The sequence below is a fragment of the Arvicanthis niloticus genome, unplaced genomic scaffold, assembly GCF_011762505.2.
Source record: "Arvicanthis niloticus isolate mArvNil1 unplaced genomic scaffold, mArvNil1.pat.X pat_scaffold_1582_arrow_ctg1, whole genome shotgun sequence".
NCBI classification, from domain to species: Eukaryota; Metazoa; Chordata; class Mammalia; order Rodentia; family Muridae; genus Arvicanthis; species Arvicanthis niloticus.
The window spans coordinates 5,925-13,524 of NW_023045520.1; the positions used below are offsets into that span (position 1 = coordinate 5,925).

At 44.4% G+C, this 7,600-nt stretch overlaps 1 pseudogene; it reads right to left on the reverse strand.

Annotated features, from left to right (window-relative positions):
• Positions 1-4,898: 4,898 nt before the first annotated feature.
• On the reverse strand, positions 4,899-5,648 carry LOC117701639 (nucleophosmin-like; annotated as a pseudogene).
• Between the last annotated feature and the right edge of the window lie 1,952 nt (positions 5,649-7,600).

Below are 7,600 nucleotides of genomic sequence, written 5' to 3' on the forward strand. Positions count from 1 at the left end.
TTGCTTCCCCTGGTTTGCTCAGCTTTCTTTCTTACAGAACCTAGGACTATCAGCCCAGGGATGGCACCACCCACAATGGGCCCTCCCCCTTGATCACTAATTAAGAAAATGCCTTCCAGCTGGATCTCATGGAGGCATTTCCTTAAGGGAGGCTCCTTTCTCTGTGATAACTCCAGCTCATGTCGTTGATACACAAAACTAATCAGCACAGGACTTTTAGTTTTTTGAGATGTGTTTTTACTGTGTATCTAAAGTGGCCTTGAACTCATGAAGCCTCAGTTTCTCAAGTGCTGGGATTACTGGAGTGTCACCACGTCACTCTATTGTAACAATCATTTTTCTCCAGAACTTTCAAGGAATTGATGCACTGTCTTGACCTTGTGTTGTTGAGAGGTCTGGCGGCATTCCAAGTCTTGATCTTTTATGCAAAACCTGCTTCAGCTTTCTAGATGCCTTGAGCGATATAGTTTTTATTTCTGATTCAGATAGGTTGAGTGTCCTAAAAATAGAGGACCACTCAAATCCCTGAGTAGATTTGACTGTGTGTGAATAACCGAGAGATTACTCTCAGGAAACATGGGGTGAAGACCTGGGAAAAGAACCTGAAAGGGTTAAAAATTTTTCAAAAACTCCTAACAGGCTGAGCAGAACCAGGAGTGCAGGTCAGCTTGGTCATGAGCTCTGTGTTTCAGGAACTTGGCTGACCACAAGATAGATGGTTGAGTACGAATAGGCTCTTTGAGAATAGCCTATACAAAATGTTCCCCATGACTGTTCCTTGGACCCTGTCACAGACTGAATAATGGGCTGGGACTTTCCACAGGTACTCTCCAATAACCCTCCTTCACTCCCCTGGGTTGTAGTTTTCCCCCCAGTTGTGGTTTTTGGCTTTAAATTCTCTCTGTCTCCAAAGCCCCGAGGGTCAGACCCCATTGCCCCTGCATGGGCTACAGGTTTTGACCTCAACATGTTGATTGAAATATACCTCTTGCTGATTGCATCAGGTTCAGTGTCTTGTGAGTTATTGGGTGGCCACAAATTCCTGAGGCTTTTGTGAGGTCCTCCCTTCGTGGGGGCCTTACAAACCCAAGTGGTGTCCCCTAGAATCTGTACTCTGAATGGGAGTAGGGTTTGTAGCCAGAGTTGTACCTCAGATTCAGTTCTCTTTGAAGAAAAAAAACAACATGCCTTTTGAATCCTCAAGTTTGTCTGTCACCCTTCTGGGCAGAGTGTAGTGGTAGGAACCTCCTATGAGGCATGGCTTCTGCTTGGCTAAAGAAATTCTCCAGAGAAGGAAGCTATGAGACACAGCCCTGCGATGGTTTGATTGTCTCCCCAAAGCTGGAAATTTACTCCCCCAATTCATGTGTTAATGTTAATTTGGGAGGGAGACCTTTGCAAGTCCTTAGGTTAAGGCCTCCAATTAGTGACTCAGTAAGACACAGAAGACTAAGTTAACACTCACTGCATCTCATCACGAGGCTATGCAGGAGGAAGTCCCTCACCAGACACTGAATGCACATCCGTGTCAAGCTCTTAGAGTCCAAGAGTCTAAACTCTGTTCTTTCTAAATTACCCACTGTCTATGTTGTTATAGCAACAGAAACAGATAGAAGCAGGCATCACACCAGGCTGATGGAGCTCGAGTTAGAACTGGGTTGAAAGCTGTCTTTTTGCTGGTTGTCATTGCACTCTTGTTCAGCTATGGACCCTATATGCAGTAATACTGACCATCTGGGCAAAATAAGCCCACTGGTGCATGTCTGTTATACGGGTAATAAGTCACTTTCTAATAGGATTTATGGTTTATACTGTAGGAGAAAATTCATGTCTAATCCCATGTACCTGGTCAAAAGCCCATGGCTTGGGAGTTTATAAGCACTGGGGTTTTGCAAAAATGGACATAAGTATGTTTATAAAATTTCCCCCTAAATAGCTATAAATCTATCCATAGTATGGACGTTCTGTCAGCATTGGCCTGCGAGGCTTCATTATGCAGTGGTCAGCTCATGCTTGGACAAAGAATACAGAATAAGTGACTCCTGGACACCCATCCATTAGTGGGATAACTGTCTTACCTTTCCAAGGCTCAGAGAACATTACAGAGAAAGGGTCAGAAAGAACATGAGAGTCAGAGAACCAGAAATGTAGAATGCTCCCGTCAGGGCACGACATGGATGTTGCATATTAGAGTTCACAGCAGCTGTGGCCATCAGCACAAGATCTCCACAAGATCGGGCCCCTTTAACACCCTGTCATGGATGGGGAAGTCTCATGGGAAAACTCCCCTTCTAAAGATTTACACACAATTAACAGTGGGCTAGGAAAGGAGAGTGGCTACCCCCACTGCTAAGATACCCAGCTCCTGTGAACAAACTCTTATCTCGGAGCCTATAAATAACCGTAGTAAAACTCACTTGGTTATATTCACAGAAGTGACATGAAAGTAGAAACAGAAGCCTGGCATAACTGGCAAACAGACGAAGTGGATTACCAGAGTGGAATGGGAAAAGACGGCAGGAGAGTGGCTGTGAGTGTGAAATACATGATATGCTCTGTGAGTATAAAATACATATTATTCATGTGCAAAAATGTCATAATGAAGCCCATTACTTTATAGCATTAATTAGTTATAACGAAGATGTTCAAAAGAATGAATTTCCCCATTCCCCTACCCTTCCCCCCCTGGCCCACACCTCACCCTGGCAGCATGGAAGAGCTGGCATGGGCAAAGGAGAGCTGGCTCAAGAATGTGAAAACGGGAGAGTTGGCCCTGCACCTTGCCTGGCAAAGCAGGAGAGCCAGCGCATTGACCAAATTAGCTTCCACCCAGGCCCGGAGCCAGGGCTCTGAGTTGGTCCACGCCAGCATCCGCCCCATCTATGAACTGTTAGAGCATGCGAAGGGGCAGCCCTGCAGATCCAAAGCTTCAGGATCTCCACGACACAGGGCAACAACAGTATTTCTGAGAGGAATCCCTGTGGGGATCCAGTATTGATAGTGAGGCAAAAGTTAAGAGTTCTCAAACCAGACCAATGACTCATTGTAATGGACATTTGTAAGTAAAACTGTTTGGGCAAAAGGGTGTACTATGTGACACACTGTGACACACTGCAGCTTCCGCAGCAAGATGGGATATATATATATATATATATATATATATATATAGAGAGAGAGAGAGAGAGAGAGAGAGAGAGACAGAGAGAGAGACAGAGAGAGACAGAGAGAGACAGAGAGAGAGAGACAGAGAGACAGAGAGACAGAGACAGAGAGACAGACAGAGAGAGAGAGAGAGAGAGCGAGAGAGAGAGAGAGAGAGAGAGAGAGAGAGAGAGAGAGAGAGAGGTTGCAAAGGCAGAGGGTGGATAATATGAAGGGACAGAGAGATGAGTGAGATTGGGGTGCATGATGCAAAATTCACAAAGAATCAATAAAAAGTTAAAAAAAATAAATAAGAAAACAAGCACCAGGAAGTGTTCCCACCAGGAAGAGTAGCCACTAAAGGATTGCAAATGTGAGTGGATTAGGAATCACCTGGGACACACATCTCTGGGAGTGTCTTTGTGGGATTTTTCTGAGAATTTTAACTCAAGACTCACCCTGAATGTATCTGATGTTAATCAATGGACTGGGGTCCTGAACTGATTTAAAAGGAAAAGGAGAAGCCAGAGAAGTGCTTCTGCCTCCTAGCTCTTCTTTTGCTAGGCACCATAGACCAGGCTTCTCCTGCTGCTGTGCCTTCTCTAACGTGATGCACTGTATTCTTCTGAACTGTGAGCCAAAATACAGCTGCCTTCTCTTGAGGTTCTTGTCAGATTTCTCACAGTGATGAGAAAAACAAAGATGCAGTAAATTAGTTCAACCAAGTTAATTAGCTCTGTTTAGCCCAGAAATCCTTAAAGTGTGACCACCTCAAACCCCGGTTCAGATGCTGCAGGATACACGGCTGGAACCGAAGAACCCCAGCCTTTGGTTTCGAGTGGCCATGAGTGGTTTACTATGGCAGATGCTAGAACAGAAGGAAGAGACACAAAATGTTCTTAAACGCTTGCTTGTGTGTGACTGAAATTTGCATTGCTGTCACAACACCAATATATGTATTTTAAGAAAGCAAAGATTTATTTGGGCTTAGGTTTCAGAGACTTCAGTCCATGGTGCAGGGAAGGTGTGGCAGAGAAGTCCAGCTCACATCACACACAGTAGGCCAAGAAGGGTGAGACTGTTGCTCAGACCAGCTCTCCTCTTTCCCTCACAGGATGGTGGTCCCCACATTCAAGTTTGGTTCCTTCTCCCCTTAGTTAATTCTCTCTGGAAATGTCCTTACAGGTGCACCTAGGGGGTTGCCCTACTGAACCTCTTGGCATCTGGTATTTTTTTCCTCTCCTCTCTTCTCTTCTCCTCTCCTTTTCTTTTCCTTCCTTTCTTTCCCTTCCTTTCTTTCCCTTTCCTTTCCTTTTCCTTCCTTCCTTCCTTCCTTCCTTCCTTCCTTCCTTCCTTCCTTCCTTCCTTCCTCCTCTTTCTTGCTTGCTTGCTTGCTTTTTTTCTTGTTCATTCAATTATTGAGCAGCTAAGGATACAAGTGTATTAAAACATGGTCAGAGAGATGAGGCACATGCAAAAGTTCTAAAAACCAGTAAAGTCCTCTGTACCACAAGAGTGAAGAAAGATACTTTAGGAAAACAAGAGATCACGCCCAGTATGCAAGTGTGGAAGGATAACCAATCAGGAAAGGCGAGTGGGGAAGGATGACCAATCAGGAAAGGGGAGTGGAGAAGGATGGCCAACCAGGAAAGGGGAGTGGGGAAGGATGGCCAATCAGGAATGGAGATGGAGATGAAAAGAGAAGACTTGAGTCTGGATTGTTGATGGTGCTCTGTGTGTTCCATTTCTACACTTGCTTGCATTTTTGCCTTAATGTCTTCTATGGAACTAGGTCCTTATGGTGTTTTAGGCGGGTGTTGTTTTTGAAGGACTATTTACCTTTTGATCTCGATGTTGATGGCTTTAAGTCTTTTCCATTTCTGTTTGATTTTTGTGCATTTTGGGCTGGAATAAGTCATACAAATTCCTCTAATGGAAAGTTTTCTTCAGTTTCCTCCTTATCAAAATCTTCTTCTCCTTCTCCTTCTCCTTCTCCTTCTCCTTCTCCTTCTCCTTCTCCTTCTCCTTCTCCTTCTCCTTCTCCTTCTCCTTCTCCTTCTCCTTCTCCTTCTCCTTCTCCTTCTCCTTCTCCTTCTCCTTCTCTTCCTTCTCCTTCTCCTTCTCCTTCTCCTTCTCCTTCTCCTTCTCCTTCTCCTTCTCCTTCTCCTTCTCCTTCTCCTTCCTCTCCCTCTCCTCCTCCATCATCATCATCATCATCATCATCATCATCATCATCATCATGTTTTACTTTTTTTCCTGTACAACCTTGTTACCATCTTCAGGAGCAGCTCACTTTCCATACATACTCCTCGTTCTTATCGTCTTACCCTGTATCCTCCTCTCTCTACAGCTGCTAAGTGCTGTCCAATGTGCACAGATCCTGAACTATGCATCAACCTTAAGACCACAGGTGGTGTGGTCTCAAAGGCCCCACGGGAAACTGGGGGCTGTACAGACATCTTCAACGTTTCCAGTGTTACTTTAATTGGACAGCCTTCAGCGTTCATTGCTTCTGTCTCTACAACGTATAATCTATTGTCCCTGCCCCTAAACGGTTCTTAATGATAACTGCTGCTCATTTGAATCATTAGTCACCTTAAAGTGATAATCTTTGTCTGCCTTTAGTTCACAACGGGAGATATAGTTCTAAGGCCTAAGAGGGTTCATGCCTACGTCCACTTTGTTTTCCTTGATGTGGAAGTGTGCCCTTCAGCATGAGAGAAGCCAAAGAGAAAACTGCTCCTCAGAACAGACACAGGGATGGAATCATGCCAGGAATAAAAGTGTGTGGCACAGGCTAGCCTTGAACCCGTGATCTTCCTGCCACCACCTCCTTCAGTAAATCCCACCGGCACCAACTTCTTGGCTTTTCTTAATCCTTGAGTTGACAATGAAAATTTAGGCTGTCATATAATAATGTTAGTAAGAGCTGACCCAAACAAAGATTCTTTTTTTAAGCCTTAAAACTCATCGCTAAGTTCAGCTGTTTCTTTGGTATTGAAACTCCAAGAGACTTTCCTATTTAATTTTTGATCTATTTCTACTTTTCTTAAACAGAACTACCCTCTCCTTTGCTTCTCTATTTGAATGGGTATCTTTTGACCGTCACCTAGTGAGCCCCACTGACATTCAGTAAATGGTACACAGTGTCAACAGCACATGTCCACTGCCAGTCACATAAACCTCATCAACGAGGCCTTATCACAGGCTCTCACCTCCGTGTAAACAATGAGAGGCTAAGAAGTGGTGTGAACGCTCAGCTAACTGACAAGTACGGGAGCTGTTTGTCTTGGTGCCGCACAGAGCCCGTCATCCCCAGGAGGCACACTGCACCACCAGGCTGGTTGCCCTTCTCTCCTCAACATAGAAATGCTTTCAGAAACGCTGACCATTTGCAGGTGCTACTCTCATAAACTCGACTACAGGGATGGAAATCAAGCCACCAAGTTAGTCACAGAGCTATTCCTGAAACTTGGGCAGCAGAGAGCGGTGAAGAGCAGTGGGCTGGGATGTGATTGAGAGATGGTACCGGGCAGAGTATGCACGCTTGCCATTAGGGCTTGGATCTCAGTCACCTGGTCTACAAGCCCAGGTACTGATCAAGGCTCTCTAACCTCAGTTGCTTCAGGAAAATGGGAAGTATGTCGATATTTCAGAAGATTCTTGGGGCTGGCGATATGGCTCAGTGGATAAGAGCACTTGCTTAGCACTTGAGGCTTTTGATTTCATCTTGGCACAAGAAAAAGAAAAAAAATCAAGTATTCTTTGTGGGATAAAAAATATGTTGCATAAAATATCCAGTTATAGGTCAGTGGGTTAGTTATTACCGTGTGTCCTTGCTGCTGCACTGATGTGGTAACAATGGTATCCCACTGTTATTTGAACAACCCAATCAAGCCAAAGTCATTACTAATTTCAATTCACATACTTATTGTTTGTTTAGGCCAGGACTACAGGTCACCCACCACACATCAAACACTAGCTTTTGCTTTTTGTGACTTTGCCTTATTTAAGTTATCTTTTTCTTCCTTTTTGTTGAGACAGGGTAATTTAGCACAGCCCAGGCTGTACCTAAACTCTCGATTCTCCTGCCTCATCCTTCTGAGTACTGGGAATACAGGTGGGTGCCAGCTTATCTGGCTTCTTCATTTTTTAAAGTCTTCTAAGAGATGAGACATTCCCCCTGATTTACAGGTGAGAAAGCTGAAGTTTAAATAAGTGGAGTTACTTTTCTAAAGACTATTGAACACATGATAGGTTTGAGATGGAAACACAGGCTCTGTGGATCTGTGGCTCTTAGCAAATATGGAATTGACATAAGTCTGTGGGATTATAACCTTGGTAAATGTGGGGCTGGAGTTAGTGGGAGTTAAGTTGAGACTTGTAGGAAGCATGGTGTGACCAGAGGCAGACAGAACATTTGGAAGTGACCAAACAGAGTTTGACCAAAGATTCAGTC